The sequence below is a fragment of the Macrotis lagotis genome, chromosome X, assembly GCF_037893015.1.
Source record: "Macrotis lagotis isolate mMagLag1 chromosome X, bilby.v1.9.chrom.fasta, whole genome shotgun sequence".
In the NCBI taxonomy this organism is placed as follows: Eukaryota; Metazoa; Chordata; class Mammalia; order Peramelemorphia; family Peramelidae; genus Macrotis; species Macrotis lagotis.
This window is the reverse complement of record NC_133666.1, coordinates 584,677,228-584,700,969: the sequence shown is the minus strand read 5'-3', so window position 1 is coordinate 584,700,969 and position 23,742 is coordinate 584,677,228.

The window sequence follows — 23,742 nt, the reverse complement described above, 5'->3', positions numbered from 1 at the left end:
ATTGACAAGTAATAGAATTTTTATTTATTTCTAGAGGTAATGGGAGTCAATGGAGTTATTGTGTAAAAGAATGGCATGGTTAAACACATGTTTTAGTGTTATCAACTTGGAACTATGTGAAGGATGGATAAGAGACACAGAGATCACAGAGAAAAAAAGATAATCACAATAATCCAGGGAATAAGTGCTGAGGGATTGTACTAGGGTAGTAATTGGAGGAGGAAGAAGGGGACATGTAGCATAGATGGCATAGAGATAGGTTTAATTAATTAAATATTTGGATAAAGGAAAAGAAGAAAGTTGAGAATATCTCCCACATATTAAACCTAGATTCTCAACTGAAATGGGGAAGTTTTAAAAATTATATACAATTATTGAGATAATATAATGTGTTGTGTTTTTGTTATGCTAGATTTGAGCAGCTAGTTCAAAAAACCTCAATTGCTAATGGATCATGAAGAAAAGAACCTCAGGAGATATTAAGGTTAGGGATATGGATCTAAGACATGGTGTTAAGAAGATAATGGGACCTAATGAGTTCACTGAAAGGCTATAATCCAAGTACAGTAGATAAAGCACTAGGCTTGGAGTTAAGAAAAACCAAGTTAAAATCCAATACCAGAATTTTACTGTCATAGTGACCCTGGGGAAGTCATTTAACCTCTATTTGTTGCAGTTTCCTCATTTGTTCAATAAGGATCATAATACTCTCTTCCTTATATTGTTTTGATTATCAAATGAGAGAATAATTTTAAAGTACTTAACATAATTAATAGCCTATGACAAGTGCTACCTAAATGATGGGCAGCTAGGTGGTGCAGTGGATAGACTGTCAGACCTGAAGTCAGGAAAAACTGAGTTCAAATTTGACCTCAGACACTTATAAACTATAATGACTCTGCAAGCCACTTAAACCCTGTTTCTTTCTGTTTTAAAATCACTCCAATTTATTTGTCAAGAATATCCCAATAGGGGATTGAAAGAGTTGGACATGATTGAAAAATATAAATGATGACTATTATTATATCTGAGTATAACTCTTACCTCAGTTTCCTCATTTATAAAAATAAACTGGGTACAAATCATTTAACCATGTTATCTTAGTTTCATCATATGTGAAAATAAACTGGGGAAGGAAATTGCAAACCATTTCAATATCTTTAACAAGAAAACCCCAACTAGGATCACTGAAACAACTGAACAATGGCAGAAATTTATAGTTATTAATAGATGGAGAGATCCAGGACAAAGTCTTAGAGAATAGTCACAGTTAGGGAGAATCCACTGAGAAGCAGTAGTCACACACGTGGGAGGATGTCCAGGAGGGAGTAGTGTCAGATAATCCATAGATTAGAGTATATCCAAGAGGAGAGAATGTTTCAAAATATCAAAACCTGCAGAGAGATCAAGAATAATCAAGGATTTCATGAATAAATACATCTCTCCTAATTCACATCACATCTCCTCTATTACAAGTTCTCTGAATTAGAAAGTTAATATGCTTAAGAAAATTTCTCACCTTTCAGCCAGCCTACTGATAAACCTCTCTAATATTATGTAAGAAGCTTCTCTGATAAGAGCATTCTATCCTTAGGTCCATTGAGAAGACTTTTTCTAGGTCAGATGAACTTTCAAGTTAGACATTTTTCCTAGTAAAGCTTTTTATAACAAAGGCTCACCTTCTATGCTAGGCTGGACTTTAAAAGAAGACTTTAAATTGAGGTGGCCCTGGGTTCTACAACTGTAATTTGTATATTATCATGCAATCTAAAAGTATATTCAGTCTAGTGCTCATAATATAAAAAGGACAGATGCATAGATAATAAAGTTTATATTCTATTATATTCTATACATGCAGGGAAATTGTGATTTCAGTAGGCTGGTTTCTCTTAGTATTTGTGGGAAGAAGGGAAAGAATAGGTCTTTAGTGGTAGACAAGTGATGAAAGAGTATGGGTGGATGACTGGATAGTAATAATAATAATAACAAAAGTAATCATAATAAATAACAACACAATTTATATAGCACCTTAAGGTTCATGAAGTGATTTACAAGTACTTTTCTCCCCACAACAACCCTAGGAGGTAGGTACTATTATTCCCATTTGGAAGATTAAATGGCAGATAACTGAGGTAAGCATATCTAATGTTTTGTCCTAAGAGTAATAGAGCTAGTTAATATATCTGAAAGGAAAAATCTTCATGTCTCCAGATGTTGTATTCTCTTCACTATGCTACCTAACTACCTAAGAAAGGAAAGCTGAAGCTTGATCTGGTGTCTAGAGTCACTCAGCTAATACTATGATCTAAGTGATCCATTCTGAATTCATTCAGTCACTAATCATCTGGTATGAAATCTACAAAGTAAATTCCAAAGATGAGTAGATTCCTAAAGACGGGAGTATAGAAGACTAGTGTAGATGATTGTTGTTCAGGTGGAGAGGAAGGGATCTGCAGTGGGAAGCAAATGGAAAAATGTCTTGGGTGGATGACTAGGTGGTTTTTAGGTAGAAAACAATATTATTGGGATTTTCTAATATGTCCCCCTTTTTATCCTTCCTAACATAGACTTGGTACTGATATTAAAAAAACTTTATTTACATTAACTTTAATTGACTTGATAAAAATAAAACTACTGTATGCCTAAGTCCTAGGAAACTTAAAAAAACAAATATTAAATAATAGATTCGACAGTGACTTTCAAAGTCAGACAGATTAGGTAAGATAAGAACTTACCTAAGATCATATAAATTAGTGGCACAGTGGAACCTATTCTTCCAGATGCTCATCTTTTATGCTTTTTTTTACTATATCGTCTTGCTATAGAGTCCTTTTTTAACTGACATGAGTATCCCTTTAAGTTGGTTATTTGTTATTTTCTAAGATCACTCTTTCATTTCTATTTTTCTCTCTTCTGTGTCTAAAATATTTCCTTACATGTAGTAGGTGTTTAATAAATCTTGTTGAACTAAGCTGTATTAGACTGGATCCTATTCTTAGAATTCCCTATATTTTATTATGTATTCATTTTATATTTAAACCACTGTCCCAGGAGATGGTAATTAAATGGATCTGTGATCTCTTTGGTTTTCCTAGCTTCTCTAAAGTGCAAATCTCAACCTATCTACAACTAGTTTCTCTCCTAATTTCCATCCATTCCATATAACAAATTGTATTTTTAAACAACAAATTGTATTTTAGCAACCAAGAAAGCTCCAAGAAAAACAGTATATTGAAAAAGACTGAAAACATGTGCAATGTGAAAGACTTGTGTATCTCCTAAAGCCTCCAAAAAGAGGTATGCTGGGGATATTTTCTCTTTTTTCATTTATGTGACATTCAGTTTTGATTTTTTGGTTGTGATTATTCTTTCCATTTACACCATTGTAGGTATTATGTATATTTTTTTTCTTGGCTCTGATTGCTTTCTATTGAATTAGTTCATGAAGATCCTTATATTCATCACATTCATCACATTATTTCTTATAACATAATATCAAATGCATTAACATACCACAATTTGTTTAGTCATTTCTCAATTGATGGTCATCTACTTTGTCTCTGATTCTTTGCTATCAGAAACAGTGCTGCCATGAAAATTTAGACTATATGGGGATTTTTTTCTTATCAATTGCTTCCTTGGGAAAAATAAAACCTAGTCAACAAATATTTTAGGGGTAAAATTGACAGTCCTTGGAAATAGATTGTTTTTTGGAGGGTGAGAGATAGTGAGGATTCCAGAATGATTCATGAGTTGTAAAACTAAGGGACTGGGAAAATGATGTACCTCTCTATGGTTAAAGAAGGAAGGTGGGGAGTAAGGGTTAAGGCAGAAAGAAAAATTCTGTTTTGTTCACGTTTAATTTAAGATTTGCTAATGTACACACAGTTTGAGATATGTGAAAACTCTGGCGAGGCAAGACTGGAAGTCAGAAGAAATGCTGGAGGAAGATTGGTTGACTTGAAAATCATTATTATAGAAATATTAATTAAATCCATAATAACTATAAGATCACCAGGTGAAAAAGTTTAGAGGGAGAAAAGAATCCAGGACAGAACCCAGAGCAATGCAGAAGTATGAAGATATATTATGAATGAGGATATAACAGAGGAGACAGAAAGAAGGATCTGATAGATAGGAGAAAAACAAGAAAAGACTGGTTTCCCACAAACCCAGGGGAAAGGAGTATCATGAAGGAAGCAGTGATGATAGTGTCAAAAGTTGCAAAGAAATCAAGGAAAATGAGAAAAGTGTAATAGATCTGACAAATAAGAGATCTCTGGTAATTTTAGAGACAATAGTTTTGGAGGAATAATAAGGTTAGAGTCAGATTTTTTGAAAGGAGTTAAGTAAAGGGAAAGTGATGGCACTTAAGTTGTATGCATACTGTAGATGACCTTTTTGAGGAATTTAACTGGAAAGGTCAAAGGACCTATAAAAAGGTAGTAAGAGTAGAAGAATCATGGGATAATATTTTTCAAGTTTGGAGAGACATGAATATCTTTGTTGGCAGTAGAAAGAGAGCTAGCAGACAGGGAAAGATTAAAAATGAGCAATAGAAAGGGAATGACAGAAAGGACAATCTATGAGAAAAGTCAGAAAGGAAAGGAATTACTTACACAGATAATGTATTAACCTTAGTCAGTAATGGCCATTTCATCATGTCAGACAGGTAAAGGAGATAGTGGCAGAAGGCATATTTAATGAGAAGAAATAGGATGAAGAGAGAAAAGAGAGTTCAGGGCAAACCAATGTCTTCAATTTTTTTTTTTTTGTAAAACATGAGACATGAATTCCAGCTGAGAGGTCAAGGAGGGGGAAATAATGGGGGATTTAAGGAAAGGTGAAAATGATTGGAAGAGCCATGTGAAGTGGGATAGTGTTCTAATGAAGAAGTTATCATCAATTTCTATTGGACTCAGAAAAATTGTGTTGTTTCTGCACCTTTCATTCAACAGTATATATGTAGAAATGAAGACAATGAATAATGGGAGTGATTGAAGACTGACACTTGGCATGGCATAATCAGAAATTTAATAAGGGTGCTCAAAATTCAAAAGGAGAAGACACTGTATAATTGAATTGTTTAGCAAGTTGTTGAGAAGGGAAAAAGAAGAGAGAATTGCTAGCATATTGGAGATGGCCCAGGAGAGAATTTAGAGTCAAAGGATTGGAGATCATCATGACAAAGAAGAGTATGCTACTTTAAATTTGTTTTTAATGTTCATTTAAAAATTAGTTTCTAATTCTTTCCCTCCCTTTAGTCACCCATTTATTAAGGCAAGAAACTATACATATGAAATCATGTAAACCATTTCCATATTAGCCACACCTTGATGTAACAAAACTTTTATATCTTGAAATGCTTTCTATCTTTTATTTGTTCAAGAATTATTCCCTTATCCATAGATCTGAAAAGTAAATTATCCCATTATCAATTAATTTACTTATGGTATCACTCTTTATGTCTAAATCATTTACCTGTTTTGACCATATCTTGGTGATTAACCCCATTACCTTGGAAAAACCAAAAGAAAATAGTGATTTGCTGATAGTATTAGATAGATCCTACTATTTTATTTAAAGTTCCATTAATTTCTATGCTTTATAGTAGTTTTAAAGAGAAATGAATATTGAACTTTGTCAAAGGCTTTTTTTGCATCTGTTGAAAACATCACATGATTTTTGTTGATTTTGTTATTGATAGGGTAAAATATACTGATTGTTTTTGAATACTGAACCAACCTTACAATCCTGATATAAATCCCCCCCAATCAGAATGAATGATCTGTGATACACTGCTGTTTTACCTTGTTAGTAGCCTATTACTTTTAAAGTTTTTGCATTAATATTCTTTAGAAGAATTTGTATATATTTTTATTTCTTTGTTTTCATTTTTCCTAACTTGGGTTTCAACAGCATATTTGTGTCATAAAAGAAATTAATTTTGACTTCTTCCTTGTATTTTTCCCCAAACACTTTATATATAGTTTTGGAGTTAATTGTTCTTTAATTATTTCCTAGAATTCACTTGTGAATTTATTTGATTCTGGAGTTTTTTTTTTTTAGAGAACTCATTGATAGCTATCCACATTATTTTTCTAAGAAAGTTATTTAGGTATTCTATTTCCTTTCTGTTAATTGGAGTTATTTATATTTTTTGCAAATAATCAGTAATTTCTCTTAGATTATCAGATTTATTTCCATATAATTTGGTAAAATAGTTGTTAATAATGTCTTTAATTTCCTCTTCATTGATGATAAATTAACCCTTTTTATTTCTGGATACTAGTAATTTCATTTTCTTTCTTTTTTTTTTTTAAATAAGATGTGAAGTGATGTTTATTACAAGGTTGGTATTTCCTACTGAGAGAGGGAAGGAGAGTATTTAGAGGATCTCTACATAATTGAATCATGAAATGACCTTACTTTACTAGATACTTTAGGTAAGTAGGGTTGTGGAAAAATAGGAGCAGAGGGAGGAATGTACTTAGAAAACTTGGATATAAATAGATTAAGAAGTGTTATTACCTTGTTCCATGTGCTAGTCAACAAGGATCATATTGTTATATTTGGAGTAGTATGGGGAAAGTGGGAGAGAGTATGTCCAATATTTAGGTAAGGAGTTTTGCATTGCTATGGTTGGAGTACTAAAGGGACAGAGCGAGAAAGTGTACCTGATACTTTGGTTGAGAAGGGTAAAAATATTAGGGTTTGAATGCTTTAGGCATGGGGGCTTTGGGAGAGTGTACCTGAAACTTTGGTCGGGGAGAGTTGTAGGGTTATGGTTGGAGTATCATAGAGATGAAGGGAGAGAGTGTACTGAGGGGGACTGGACATGAAAAGCTCATGAAGCAATTTTGCTTTGTTTGATGCTTTGGCTACAATTAGAGGGAGTATGCTTAGAGGGGTATGGTACAAGTAGTTCATGAAATGATTTGACTTCGCAGGATGCATGGAAGTAAATGTACATTTAGTATCTTTAACTATAAATGTTAATGGTATGAACTCTACCATAAAGTAGAACAGATAAGCAGAATGGATTAAAAATGTATTAAAAAGAAACAATATGTGTGGTTTTTTTAGAAATAATTTGAAATGAGAGATTCACACAGGGTAAAGTTAAAAAGCTAGAGCAAAATATATTTCAATTCAGCAGAAGTAAAAAAAAATCAAGGGTAGAAATACTCATCTCAGACAAAGCAAAGGCAAAAATAGATTTCATTGAAAGAGAAAATGAAGGACACTACATATTCTAAAAAGGCATTATAAGCAATGAAGTTTTATCATTATCAAACATATATTCACTAATTTCTGTATCATCCAAATTCTTAGAGAATTCTTAGAGAGGTTGAAATGATTGCATTATAAATTGCACAAAAGTGTGGGGGGTGCAATTAGGTGGCTCAGTAAATAGAGCACCAGCCCTAGAGTCAGAAGGACCTGAGTTCAAATTTGACCTCAGACACTTATTAATTACCTAGCTCTGTGACCTTGAGCAAATCACTTAAACTCCTTGCCTTTCAAAATCCTAAAAAAATAAATAAATAAGTTGCGAAATGGATGATTTTGACTATTTTTTTCAATAATAAAGCCAATGCAATCAAAATTAAAAGGAAAACAGAAAGCAAGGAAACAATTTTCACAAATTCTGATGAGGTCTAATTCCTAAACTATATAGAAAATTGACTCAAATTTACAAAGTTAAAAGTCATTTCTCAATTGATAAATGGTGAAAGAATATGAACATTTATTTAAATTATGAAATTAAATCCATATAATAGTCTTATGAAAAATGCTCCAAATCATTATTGATTAGAGAAATACAAATTAAAACAATTCTGAGATACCATCTTACTCCTCTCTTATTGACTAGGATGACAAAAAAGGAAAATGATCAATGCTGGAGAGGCTGTGAGGAAATTGCTATATTAATGTACTGTTGGTAGAATTGTGAGCTAATTGAACCATTCTGGTGAACAATCTGGAACTAAATCCAAAGAACAAAATACCTGATCATATACTTTGACCCAGCAATACTAATACTATACCTATATCTTAAAGCAATCATAAAAATTAGGGAAAGTCTAACAAGTCAAAAATATTAATAGCAGCTCTTTTTAATGGCAAAGAATTAGAAATTAAGGAGATGGCCATCAAATTGGGAATGACTGAATAAGTTATGGTATATGAATGTTATGGAGTATTATTGTTCTATAACAAAGGTCAGACTTTAGAGAACCCTGGAATGAATTACATGAACTAATACTGAGGGAAGAGAGTAGAACCAAGAGAACACTGTACACATTATCAATAACATTGTGAAGTGATCAACTATGATGACTGCAGCTCCTCTCAGCAGTTCAGAAACCTAGGACAACCCTGGAAAACCTGTTATAGACAATGCCACATGCAGCAGGGGAAAAAAAATAACAGGACCCCCCACAGAATCTGAGTGGATCCCATGTTAATTTTTTTAAAACTTCTTATATTTTTTCCTTCCTAAACATGGTTTTCTTTCTTTTCCTGTAGTCTTAATTCCTTTTACACACAATGAGTAATATGTGAATTTGTTAAACTCAAAAGTACATATACTGCTTTTACCAGATTGTTGGCCATTGAGGGGAGGAGGGTAAGGAAGGGTGGGTGGTAGTAAGATGTGCAACTTATAATTATTCAAATGAATGAATGTTGAAAAATTTCCATATCCTGTAACTAGAAAAAAATATCAATTAAAAAAGGAAAAATCTCTTTAAAAAGAAACCATTTAGATCTTGCAAATAATAATTTATAGTATGTAATATATTTGTTTTATAACATGAATTAAATAAATAAAGCACAAAATTAAATGAATCATTTATTTTTTAGTTTTTTCATAAAATCATCTCCCAGCTTTATGTTCAATAGTTTTCTTTTTTCAATTTACTCTACTTTTATTTTTCAGCATTTACAGTTTTGTACTTAGAGATATTACATATTTTTCTAGTTATTTTTTTCTGCACAGCCAATTCATTGATCTGGATTTCCTCTATTTTGTTCATCTAAATGTTTAGAGAAGCATATTTTCTCCTAAGTATCGCTTATACTGCTTCCCATAAATTTTGTTATGTTGTATCTTTGTTATTATTCCAATTTTTCTTTATGATTAGATTAATTTCCAACTAATTTTAATCTATGTTTCCAAGTCCCTTAATTTAATGTAATTTTATTATATTATGATCCAAAAAAGAAAGCATTTAATATTTCTGCTTTTCTGCATTTGGCTGTGATGTTTCTATGTCCTATGACATGATCATTTTTTGTGTAATTTCCTTCTATACCTGAGAAAAGATATGCCCTTTTTTTCTCCATTCAACTTTTATTAGAGGTTTATTGGAGCAAACTTTTCTAAAATTCTATTTATCCCTGTAACTATATTCTTATTTATTTTTTAGTGAGATTTATCTAGGTCTAAGAGAGAAAGTTTTAAGTTCCTTACCAGTATAATTTTATTCTTCATTTCCTCATGTAATTCATTTAACTTTTCCTTTAAGGATTTGGATGCCTTATTATTTGGTGCACATATAGTTAGTATTGATATTACTTCATAGTACCTTTTTGAGAAATGTTTTTCTGTGTTTATCTCTTTTAATTAGATCTCTTTTTGCTTTTGCTTTGACTCAGATTATTATTCCTATCCCAGTTTTTTGTTCATTTTGTTTTTCGCTCAAGCATAATAGATTTTGCTCCTAACACTTAACATTTACACCATGTGTGTCTCTCTACTTCAACTTTGTTCCTTCTATAAAAGCAACACATTGTTAGATATCGTTTTTAATTTACTCTGCCATTTTCTTCTGTTTTAGTGGTTAGTTTATTTCAATTCTATTCACAGTTATACTTATTAATTTATTTACTTTATAATCCTTCCCTCCCCCACCCCAGCCCACTGCTATACTTTACTTTCTGTCTTTTTATTCTGTCCCACCTCAAAAGTATTTTACTTTTGACTACGGCATCCCCCACTTTGTCCTTCCTTCTATCAGCCTCCTCTTATCTTTTCCCCCTTTTCATATTACTTCCCTATAGGGAAAGATAGATTTCTATACCCAATTGAGTGTATCTATTATTCTCTATTTGAAACAATTCCATTGATTATAAGATTTAAATATTTCCCACCACCTTCATTCTTTTACCATTGACTTATTCTGGTTTTTAATTTTTTATTTTCATCAGTATTTTTTGCCTCTTTTTGCCTCCTTTACCAAACTGTTGACACTTTTTTTACCTTTTTAAAATAATTGTTTATTTTTCCAATTATATTCAAAGATAGTTTTCAATAATCATTTTTAGTAAGGTTTTGAGTTATACATTATTCTCTCTTCTTTCTTTCCCCCTCTCCCCAACAGAGAGCAATCTAAATCTAAATATATATAATTATATTAAATATATTTTTATACTTAATATTATATTTTTATTATTTAATATTAATTTTCTATTAATCATGCTGTGAGAGAAGAATTGGAACAAAAAGGAAAGACAACCCATGAGAGGGAAAAGAACCATAAAATATAAAATGAATTTTAAAAAATTGAAAATTGTATACTTTGGCCTGCTTTCATACTCCATAATTCCTTCTCTGGAAGTGGATGGTATTTTTCATCACAAGTTCTTTAGAATTGTCTATGATTATTGTACTGCTGAGATGAGCAAGTCCATCGTAGTTTGTCCTTATACAATGTTGCCATTAATGTATACAATATTCTACTGATTCTGCTCCCTTCACCAAACAGCAGTTCATGCAAGTATTTCTATGTTTTCAGGAGTCCTCCAGTTCTTCATGATTTTTTACAGAACAACAGTGTCCCTTGATATACATATATCACAATTTTTTTCAGCGCTTCCCCAATTGATGTTCATCCCATCATTTTCACACTTCAAAAAGAGCTGCTGTTACTATTTTTGTACTTTTGGGTATTTTATCCTTTTTAATGTTCTCTTTGGGAAACAGACTTAATAGTAGTGTTGCTGGATCAAAGGGAATGCACATTTTCACAGTTTTATTACCTTTGGGGCATAATTCCAAACTGATCTACAGAAAGATTGAATTAGTTACAACTCCACCAACAATACATTAGTGTCCCAGATTTCCCATATCCCTCCAATACTGATCATTTTCCTTTTTAGTCAAATTGGTCAATCTGAAAGGAAATGAGGTTAATACCTCAAAGTTGTTGTAATTTGCATTTCACTGATCAGTAATGATTTAGAGCATTTCTATAGAACAATAAATAACTTTAAGTTCTTTATCTGACAACTGTTCATAACATTTGATCATTTATCAATTAGAGAAGATAGGTTCTTTATGAAAAACATTAGTTGTAAATTTTTTCCATTTTATAATGCTCTTTTTCTCTTGTTTAGTCATAAAATCTACCCTTTTAGTTTAATTTTTTTTTGCACAGTAATGGTGTTAAGTGGCTTGCCCAAGGCCACACAGTTAGGTAATTATTAGGTGTCTGAGGTCAAATTTGAACTCAGGTACTCCTGACTCTAGGCCTGGTGCTCTATCCATTGCACAACCTAGCCGACCCCTAGATCTGATTTTATTTGTGTGAAAAGTGTTTTGTAACTGTGTTTATATGGTTTCTGAGTTTGTCATAGCAGGTGGACTCCTAAATATTTTATATTGTCCACAGTTACTTTATTTCAACTTTCTCTTCCTATCTCTTGCTGAGTTACTTTATTGGTAATATATAGAAATGCTAATGATTTTTATAGGTTTATTTTTTATCCTGCAAGTGTGCTAAAGTTACTAATTGATTGAAGTAGTTTTTTAGCTAAATTTCTAAGATTCTCTAAGTTTATTATATTATCTGCAAAAAGTGAGAGTTTTGTTTCATTGTCTATTCTAATTACTACAATTTCTTTTTCTTTTCTTTTGTTAAAGCTATCTAATACAATATTGAATAGTAGTTGTGATAATGGGCATTCCTATTTCACCCCTCTTCTTATTTGGAATGTTCCTAACTTATCCCCATTACATATAATGCTTGCAGCCAGTTTTAGATAGTGCTTATCGTTTTAAGAAAAACTTCATTTATTCCTATTCTCTAGTGTCTTTAATAGGAATGGGTGCCGCATTTTCTCAAAAACATTTTCAGCATCCGTTGAAATAATCATCTGAATTCTGTTAGTTTGTTATTGATAAGGTCAATTATGCTGGTAACGTTCCTAATATTATGCCAACCCTGTTTTCCTGGCATAAAATCTACTTCATCATTGTGTATTAGCCTAATAATAACTTGCTGTAATCACTTTGTTAATACATTAGGGAAATTGGCCTATAATATTCTTTCCCTGCCTAGACTCTTCCTGATTTAGGTATGAACACCATATTGGTGTCATAGAAGGAATTTTTCAAAAACCTTTCACCTATTTTTTTTCAAATAGTTTATATAGAAATGAAATTAATTAATTATGTAGAATTTAAGTGTTTGGTGAAATTCACTTGTGAATCCATCTGACCATGGAGACATTTTCTTAGGTAAATAATTGATGAATTGTACAATTTCTTTTTCTGATAAGAGGCTATGTTGGTATTTAATTTTCTCTGTTAATCTGGACAATTTATGTTTTTGTCAATTTTCATCCATTTCACTTAGATTACCAAATATATTGGCATTCAGTTGGGCAAAATAACTCTGAATTATTACTTCAATTTCTTCCTCATTAGTGGAGAATTCACCCATTTCATTTATGAAATTGATTATTTTGCTTTCTTCTTTCTTCTTTCTTCTTTGCAGAACAAATTAACCAAAGGTTTATCTATTTTCTTGGTTTTGTTTCATAAACCTTCTCTTACTTTTATTTATTATTCAATAATTTTGTTAATTTCAATTTTATTAATCTCTCCTTTGAATTTCAGAATTTCTCATAAGCTATTTAATTGTGGATGTTTAATTAGTTCTTTTTTAGCTTTTTAATCTACATGTCCAATTTCTTGAATTTTTCAATCTCTATTATATTCATGGAAGTATTTGAAGATATAAAATTTTTCCTATTATTGCAGTTAGATTTATCACAGAAGTTTTGATATGCTGTCTCATTATTGTCATTGTCTTGGATGAAATTATTAATTTTTTCAATGATTTGTTTGATCAATTCATTCTTTAAAATTAGTTTATATAATTTCCAATTAATTTTTAGTCTGTTTTATGAATTTTTATTATATGTGATCATTATTGCATAATGATCTGAAAATGATGCACTTAATATTTCTGCTTTCTGCACTTGATTGGGCGGGTTTTATGTCATAAAATATGGTAAGATTTAGCTGTCATGTGCCTTTCAGAAAAAAAAGTTTCTTTTCTATCCCCATTCAGTTTTCTCCAGAGGTCTATTATATCTAATTTTTCTAAAATTCTATTCATCTCCTTAACTTCCCGTTGACTCTTTTTTCATTGTATTCTTGCATTGGTCTCATTTCTTTTCCCAATTTTTCCTTTACCTCTCTTATTTGACTTTAAACATACTTTTTTAGACTTCGTTCAGGGACTGAGCACTTTTCTTTGAGACTTTACACGTAACTATTTTAATTTTTTCTTCTCCTGAGTTTGTGTTTGGATCTTCTCTTTCACCATACTAATTTTCTATGGTTGATTTATTTATATCTTGCTCATTTTCTGCAACCTAATTCTTGACTTTTAACTTTATATAAAAGTATGACTCTATTCCCAGGATATAGGGGTCACTGTCCCAATATGTTTACCATGCTGATGTTTTCAGAGTTTGTTCTAGGGATCTATGAGTTTTCAGTTCTTCTAAGATATTATGATCAAAGGAAAGTTGTGCCAATTGCTCCCCTGGCCCATACTCTGCTCTATGAGTAAGCACAAACATTCTTTTCACTTTGGAAAAGTGACCAAGTTTCCCATTTCTCTTCACCCTGGGATGGTTTCCTGGGATTGTTCAAGTGGAACAACAGAATCCTACTCCCAGTTCCATCAAAGTATCCCCTTATAATCTCCATCTCGACAGCTGACTGACCCTTTACCATCTGTAGGTTGAAAACTCCAGAAGCAATGACTACTGAAGCCTGTGTCCTGAAGTCCTACTTTTGACTTGCTGGGTTCAACCTGCACTGCTATCCACCTTTTCCTTGGTGAGAAAGACATTTGCTGCCAAGCTTCTAAGTTTTCTGGAAAATTTTTTCAACCTTTCCTCTTGGTGGGTGTGACACTCTATAATGTTCTATGAAGCATTATTTTACCACATATGGAGGGAAATTTGGTAGATCTTTGTTGAGTCCTTGCCTTTAATATGCCATCTTGACTCGGCTATTGCTTACTTTTGCCTCACTTTTCTCAGATGATAATTTCCCTGGGGTTTAGAATTCAAAGTCTTCTTCTACATGGGGCGATTCACAAAACATCATCTTAGTTCTCTTTTCCAAGTAACTTTTGGGGAGATAGAAGTGATCCTCACTGGATGTTGGGCTCTTTTATGCATATTTTTTGGAGTGCCTCAAAAACCCTGCACTACCATGCCTGCCTCCATCAGTGATGCCCTGTCTAATTCCCTCTATTCTTTAATTCTCTGCTTGGGAAGTTGGTACCTTTGCAGTGGGGGTTAATTTCTGTAGTGTGGAGTTTTGATCTCTGAATATCTGAGAGTTTGATAGGATGGAGGGGTTTGGGAAGTAGAGTTAAACTCTATTTAATGTTTTGTCCTTTTCTCTCTGTTCTTCTGAAGATATCTTTTACAGCATAAAATATTTGCCTAGCATTGGCCACTGAGGATCCAACAAACTTCAACAATCTGAAGTTCAAATCTCCACAGCACTGGAATGAGGGAAAGGAATCTAGGTGTGGGATTATTTTTTGCTCAAGATAGTCAGTGACATCCTGGAATTGGTTAATGGAGCTTCCCTGCTGGCAGGATGGTAGGAGAGAGACTGCTGAGTGAGTTTCAGGGTACACTTTCAGATACATTCCTTTTTTTTTTGGTTCTGGTATCCTAAATCATGGAGAAAACAGAATCTCATCTTTGGTGAATGATTTCTCTTTTGAAGAGGTGTTAGAGTTAGAAAGGATTTAAAAAAAAATGTCTAGTCCTCTATCTTGTTGATCTGAAGACCCAAAAGTGACATTATTATTTCTTATAGAACTGTAAAAATCCATTACATTAGTGTACCACACTTTTTATCCATTCCATAAGTATTGACTTTTTTACCTTCTAGTTCTTAATATCACAAGCATGATGCTATAAGTATACGTTTTTTAGGCATATCCTTTTTTTTAAACCACTTATCTTGAGCTATATTCCAATCACTTCAAATCTGTGGGTCAATCAATATGCATATTTGACCACTTTTTTGCAATATTCTAAATTAGTTTTTTAAATGTTTATACTAATTCACAAATATACCAATGATGTGTTAGTGTACCTATTGTTCCCCTTCCCCACAACATTGATTGTATCTGTCTTCTGTGTGAGATAAAACCTCAGATTCATTTTGATTTGTATTCTCTTATGATTTGTGATTTGACACATTCTTTCATATGGTTGTTTGTAGTTTATAATGCTATTTTGAGATCTACATGTTCTTATTCTTTGTTCAATTATCTATTGGGAAAAAATTTTAAACTTTATTTGTTTCTGTTAGTTATGTATATATGTTGGATGCCAAACCCTTAATAAAGAAATTCAATACAAGGATTTGTCACCATTTGACTACTTCTCAAATTATATTAAATACATTAATTGTACTTGTGCAGAATCTTTATAATTTTATGAATTGAAAACGTTTTATTTTCTATTTGAAATTTCTTCTATTCCTTCTAAAATTAAGGATACATCACTTAGGACAGCCAGGTGGTGCAGTGGATAGAGCACCGACCCTGGAGTCAGCAGACCTGAGTTTAAATCTGACCTCAGACTCTTAATAATTTCCTAGCTGTAAAAACAAAAAAAAAGTATCACTTACCCTTATCTATGAAAGATACACAAATTATACTACTTCAATATTTATCATATAATAAATATTGCATATTATTTGGGTTGCATGTATTTTGAAATTTTTGAGTAGAAAACAGAATAAGATGTTGTTTTAAGACTAATTTCTTTCAGATTGCTATCTAATTTTCCCAGTAGGTTTATCAAGCTGAAAATTCTTTCCTAAATGATTTTGCTTTGGGGGTTAATTGGACACAGAATTACTGACTTATTTTAATTTTTATTTTACTTTATAAAGTCACTTACACTGAACCTTAGGAACTAAGAAAATATCTAGTTTTCTTATTTGCTGATCATATCATCCAGAAGTGAGCTCATAATTACTCAGAGAACAGTATAATTCCATTAACCTATTTGTTTACCTAGTTCTCTATTTTAACCAGTATCAAATGGTTTTAAGCAATATGACTTTCTTTGCTACTTTTTCTTCATATTTCTAAAATTTTTTGAACTGAAATTTTTATATTTATTGATTTCTGTAAGTTATTCCATTGATATTTTTACTTCTATGACCAAGAAACTTAAAGCTAACTTTACTGCTATTGGAATATTTGTTATATTGACCTGGCTTATTCATGAATTCTGAATCCTCCCTCAACTGTTCAAGTTGTTTTTTTTCTTTTAAAATTTATTTTATTAAAAGAATACTTTGTAATTTGATTTGTAGAAATATTTTTGCATATTTTGTAGATTATCAAGATATTTATTTATTTTGTAAGAATTTTGCATGAGATTTATCATTCTATTTATACCTCTTAGATTTAAAAAATATTTAAGAGTTTAGATTATAGTCTGAAACTCTGCTAAAATTATATTCTTAGTTAGGTTGTTTGCCACTTCCCAAGGCTTTCTATGTAAAGAAAATTATCAGAAAATAGGAATAGATTCATTTCTTCATTTTTCTATCTTTTAATAAATGATTTTTGATTGACTGAATGAGGCTTATGTTTAGAAAGAACTGTTTCCAACTCTCATGTAATCCCCTTGAGAACAGAGGAAGTTCCAAGTAAGGACTCTGGTAAAGTCAGTTTTTTCTTTCTATTTTATCATATCTCTGTAGATGACAGAGGCAGTATGGTATAATGGATAGAGAGATGGACTTGGATTTGTTGAGATACCTTGTAGGTAAAGTAATAAAAATAAGAAGGATGATTCATTAACCTGAATATCATAAAGTCTAGATAAAATTAATGATTTGGATTCAATAAGCTGAAAGATGCTCCAACCTCTAAAATTTTATAATTCTATTATTCTTTACTTCCTTTTTAAGTATGAATTGGTATTCATGTATTTTTGGATTTAGATCCATGACATTTCATCCAAGAAGTTATTCCAATACCCCGAGATGTTAATGAAGCATTATATGTGTCCTAGAACACATGCCCAAGTGATGCCAAATACTGCTTGTTTTTATTACTGTAGCTAGTATTTTATTGCACATTTTAAGCAATATAAAAATATATGACTGGCCTGGGTACTGTCCTTAAAATGAAATTTCTGGGAAAAACTTTTTTCTGACTTTCAAACTCAACTCTTGTATAAGTCCATGGTTAGGCTCTTTGATAATCTATCTCATTAAATACATAAATGTTTATCATATCAGTGTGTATATAAAGAAATGTCATATAAACTGCACTTATATATAATATAAGTGTTGTTAGGTTATTTGTTATTTTAAGAATAATTTTCAAGCCACTATATGTAACTATATAATATATGTAAGTAAATTGGTCTAATGAATCTGTTTCTTATTTTAGTCAATAATCAAAGTGATTATTTTATTGATCCAAATATCTTTCCAATTAACCACCTATAATACCAAAAAAATTAATTAATTTATATAAAAATGATTCTGAAGTTGTAACACAAATATACAGAGAAGATTAAAACAATTTTTGAAACATTTTTGCTTTTGCCCTTCATGAGATGGGGAAATTTTTATTCATAGATTATACATAAGACAGAAAGATAACGTGAGATATAATACAATGAATCTCTTGACCATGGTTTGCAATTTTTCACAATTTTTAAAGAAAATATTAATTGTGCATGATATTCAAAATCATTTGTCTCAGTCTACTGTCCTCTGTTTAGTGTTGTGTCTTAATTTTCTGAAAAAAAGTAGATTTAACAATATCTTAATTGTATAACATTTCCATAATTATAATAATAAAACTATGTGCTACTCAGGACTAATATAAATGACCCTTTCTGTGCTAAATGTTTTATTTTTATAAATATTTACTAAAAATTACTGCTTAATCATGCACATTTTAGCAATTTGAAAATACACTTATTTCAGTATGAATAAAGATTGCTTGCAGATTTTAAGTTGTTTTATCAGTTTGTAAGAAAACATGAAAAATATCACAAATTCTCTGGTGTGTTTTTTTAATTAATGAAACTTATATTTTGAATTTGCATTTTCAGTGTTAATTTATGTAATAAATAATATTTTAAAACTTTTGGTGCAAAATGAAAACCGAGCCATAACAATGAAAATGATATATTGATTATAAAATCTGAAGTAATACTATCTTTGTGTCTTTCATAACCTTTTTAATACAACAAAACTATTATCCTTTGTAATAAGTCAAGATTTCTTAAAAATATAATTCCATATTAACTTACACCTTTTGCATCCCGTTGTTTCTCTCTCTTTTTTTTTTGCAAGGCAATGGGGTTAAGTGGCCTGCCAAGGCCACGCAACTAGGTAATTATTAAGTGTCTGAGGCCGGATTTGAACTCATTTACTCCTGACTCTAGGGCTGGTGCTTTGTTCACTGCACTACCTAGCCTCCCCTACACTACCTATCTGCCCCCATCCCATTGTTTCTTAACCTGATTTTGGTTTAAAATATCCAAGCTACAATGCATTAATTTCTTTGCTTCTTTGTATTAAGTTTATTGTTAAATAAATAGTCAACATTTATTTAAAAAAAAAGAAAGTAATCCATTCAGACATGTGACTTAGATTTTGCAAGAGCACATTTCAGAGTATGCAGATGAAGGATAGATAAGTTAATATTCTGAAAGTAAAGTTATCCCAGAAAAGGTGAGACATTTCCAAAAATAACATTCTGAAAATACAAAGGGAAAGAGATCCTAAGAGTTGGAAAGAGACTGATAAAAATACACAGAAAACTTATAAACCAACTTAGATTTGCAAAAGACAGGTAAATCTGTGGAAGTGAAAGTAATGGAAGATAAAGAAAATAATGTACTACATATATATATATATACATATATACACACAAATATATATGTGATATTATGCAATGCTAATGGTCAGGGTAGACTGAAGATCAAAGAAAAGAAAACAAAAAGATATAACGCATTATATATATTCACACTCACATATATTTACTATAATTTTTGTACTGGAAGGTTTTGAAGTTTTGTTTGTCTTGAAAGTGAAATGGGGTGTGTACTCATTTCTTTCTATGGCTCCCATCCTTGTAAGATGAGTGTTAAAGTTTGGATCTGGATATTTCTATTCTGCTCCCTCAGGACATATCCCATTCTCTGCCTTCAATTCAGCTTCTACAAAGAAATTTAAAGAAAAAGAGTACTTTGGATTAGACCACTGATGGGTCAAGAAAAAAGAGTAATGTTCATATTTGACATATTTGATTAAAAATTTTTACTTATGAAAATAGTTACAAATTTGCTTTTCAGGTTTTAACATTATTTTGTGCTATTAAATGAAATGCAAAGAAAGTAGAATTAACTAATATTTATTAGACACAGTATATACATATATATATATATATATACATATATATATATATATATATATATATATATATATATATATATATATGCTGGGAATATAAAACCAGCTAAAACCTAACCTCAAGAAGTTTACATTTCAAAGAGGAATGATATGTACAAGGAAGCTGAAAAGCAGAGGTGAGGGATGATGATGATGATGATGATGATGATGTTTGCCTTTTGTTCTCAAACAGCATGATATCAGAGGAAGTGATGATACAATAGCAGGCACAGGACTTGGACTTGAGTGAAGGGTGCTGTACTAAATGACCAATCTCACTGTCTCCTCCAGAACGATTTGAGTCCAGGTCCAGATATGAATCAGGATGATTAGAGATGACCCTGGATGTGAGGAAGAGTTAAGTGACTTGCCTATGGTCACACAACTAGTAAGTAACAAGTGTCTGAACTGTATTTAAACTCCCATCCTCCTTGACTCCCAGATCAGTGTTCCATCCACTTTAGGAAATGATAGTAAAAATGAAGTCCAAAGAGTCAGGAGTAGAACCAAGAGAGGAATGAAGGAATGGGAATTACTTGCCTGGGTACTAGTTTTAAATCTGAAGTCCTGAGAAGAGTGAACAAATCAGAGGGGGCAGTCCAGGGATACATTGTTTTTTTCAGTGTGGGAAGGATGATGGATTATGATAGAAAAAGAAGTCTGAATTGTCAGAAAACAGTGAAGAATTAAATTTTAGTCTACTGGACTTTTAAGAATCTAGAATCTCAGAGATTTATTTCCCCTTAGTTTATAAATACATGTTTTACATAAATGTATACATTAAATACTAATATACAAGAATCTGCAAAAATTGCCAGTGTGAAGAATTCACTCTACATTTGCAGATTATGTCACAAACTCTTTAGGATCTACAGAATTGCATTAGGTTCAGCTAGATCAAAGATTTAGTCTAGGTTCACATAGCTAGTATGTATCACAATTAGAAATTGAACTTAGGTCTTTTGGACTTCAAGGTTGGCTATTCACAATGACTCTATTATTTTACTAATGAGGAAATTGTAATGTAGAAGGAATAACTATAAATATGTTGACAAAGTATAAGGATATGTAAAGTGAATTCATGTGATACTACTTTCATTTGAGAAGATAATATTATGCATCATGTAGAAGATGAAATTTGATTTTAGTATTCCTTGGAATATGGGTATGATTTCAAAATTGTGAGATAAGGAGGTTACAGTTATATTAAAGAAAGTCTAAATTGTTATTTTTCATAGTATGGACTTGCCTTGATTGGCAATTGTAAAAATAATTGCAGATTTCTGAGCAAATGAAAATATCACAAAATCCCAAAAGATTTCTCTAGTCTTAATATATAAGATCTATTAGAGTATATAGAAACTGATTGATGATTGATTGATTATTCTCCTTCATAATTGAAGAAGATGATGACATCATGTACATTATGTTGCTTAAAGTGAGAGGAATGTTGTGCAACGATGTCTTTCTCACTGCCTCTTCCAGAACCATTTATACCCTGTAGCCTGTTAGTATATGAAATAGGATTATGGATGATGGTCTGTATATAGTGGCAAACCTTGGTCATTTAGATATGGTCCCCCCATTAAATTGAGGCATGGCACTGCTTTAACAGACCTTGGCTACTGGCACTAGACTTGCACTCCAATGGATCCTCTTAAAGGATTTAATGTGTACTCATTCCAATTACAGGCCGTCAAAAATGATCTATATTTTTATTTTTCCTCATTACCTCCCTGGGTCAGGAGTGGGTAATTGACACACCTTCTGCTTTCCTTGAATTTTTGTTTAAATTTTATTATTTATTTTTAAGTTAGAACTTTCCTTCCAACCTCCCTTCCTACCCCCTCTCCTCAGCTGTGGATGGTCAGGTGAGCATAGTACATACATAGTTTGATAAACATCTTTACAGATTAGTAATTTTAGATATGAGGAATTAGCATTAAGGGAAAGAGATACATAAAAATAATGTTATAAAGTTTATAAAGTGTTCATTAGATTATGAAGGAGTTTTTTTTTTTTTTTGTTGTGTTTTGTTTTCTTTGTTTTTTCTTCCGGTTGAAGATAATATAAACCACAGCCAGTCTAATGCAGTTGTCCTAGCTCTCTGGACTGCTGAGAGGAGCTGCTTCCATCAAGGTTGTTCATCCCACAATGTTGTTATTGACATGTACATTGTTCTCTTGGTTCTACTCCCTTTGCTCAGCATTAAATCCCGTAAATCATTTCATGCTTCTCTAGACTCTGACCATTTATGATTTCTTATAAGAAAAATTGTATTCCATAGTATTCATGTACCATAACTTGTGTAGGCGTTCCCCAAGTGATGGGAATCCCCTCAACTTCCAATTCTTTGTTACTACAAAAAGAGCTGTTATGAATATTTTGGAGCATGTAGGACTTTTCTCTTTCTTTATAATTTCTTCTGGATATAGATCTAGAATTGCTGAACACAGTTTTATTGCTCTTTGGGCATTCTTTATTTAAATGTTGTAGCACTTTCTTAAAATCTCTCTCCAAAATCAAACCCTTATTCCTTGTCACCCATAGTAAGTAAGGCAAGTATCATTGAAAGCTGCTAGGACAGACTTTTGAACGGATCATTGCTACCATGAGTGGTGCACATTTAAACTTGAAGTTATCTAGAGTCCACAAAGAGATTTCCCACCATCCCTACAGGCACACAGGGAAGCTTTAAAGAAACTTGAGTCCGTTATGTAGGTATTTCAAAAGCCTAGTTAATAGCTGATCAGTGATTAGAAAAGGGTAGTCACGATGACAGCAGCAAACTGGAGAACAATTCAAAAAAATTTCATATCTAAATAGAATCTGGGTTTGAGCAATAAGGAAGGGTAAAAGATGATACTGAGGTGCTAATCATGAGTGATAGGTTAAATGGGGACTTCATTTTAGTGTTAGGAAATCAGAAGAGAATCAAGTTTCAGTGGGGAAATGAGTTTGTTGCTTTTTTGGTATGTCGAAATTTCATACATTGCAAGTGGAGCATCAGCAGCATTATAATTAAACATAAAGTGGCTATTATTCATGAACTGACTGGCAGATAGAGATGAGCAACACTGATTTTTAAGGAAAATGCAGGGACAGGGAGAAGTTCAAAGGAAAAATTATGCTGTCATAATTTTATCTTTCTTATCTTAATTTCTATCATCTTTTAAACTCAAAGATATTGAGAAGTTGAGGGATTAAGATGAGGTTCCCTTCCCTTCTATGTATTATTTTCCTGTCCAGTTTGATATATTTCTCAAAGTTCACAGATTAATTTCTTTCACTTATTAAAGGAGTGGAGGAATCTGAAGCAGGTAAGAATGAGCAAAAATGAGAACCTTCATACGTGGCAAAAACTGTGACACAGTTTATCAGATGGATCAATGCCAAAGATCATTTTCAGATTTCATAAAGCTGAGAGGAACAGCTAATATGATTGAGAGCAGGGTGATTCTCCTCCCCAACAAAGCATGCTGGTTTAGACTAGCAAAACATATTAGCATTATCTGTGTTCTATTAAATTTTTATTTATTTTAAATAATTTCCAAATACATTTCAATTGAATTCAACTGTGTTCAGATTTTTAGCTGAGTCACCTTTTAGCTTGTCACCTCTTTTCTACAATAATAAGAGAAATATAATAATATGAAATTTCAGAGGAATAAGGTATCATTTGTACTTTAGTTTAAAAATCATTTTTTTAAAATTAAAAAATGGGAAAAGAGACAGTAGTTTATCTAAAATTTTTGGAAACTTTAAGTAAAAATAAGTTCATTATGAGACCATAATTTTTTTATTAATAGTCAAAAGAATCAATGAAATTTCATTGCATTTCAGTTAAAATATAATGTTGGGACTAAGGAGGTGATATTCTCCCCTAATCCTATTCAATAGTGAGATTGTATAAAGAATATTATTAAAGATGCCATATTTAAAAAAAAATAACTGACAAAGTAGATAACATA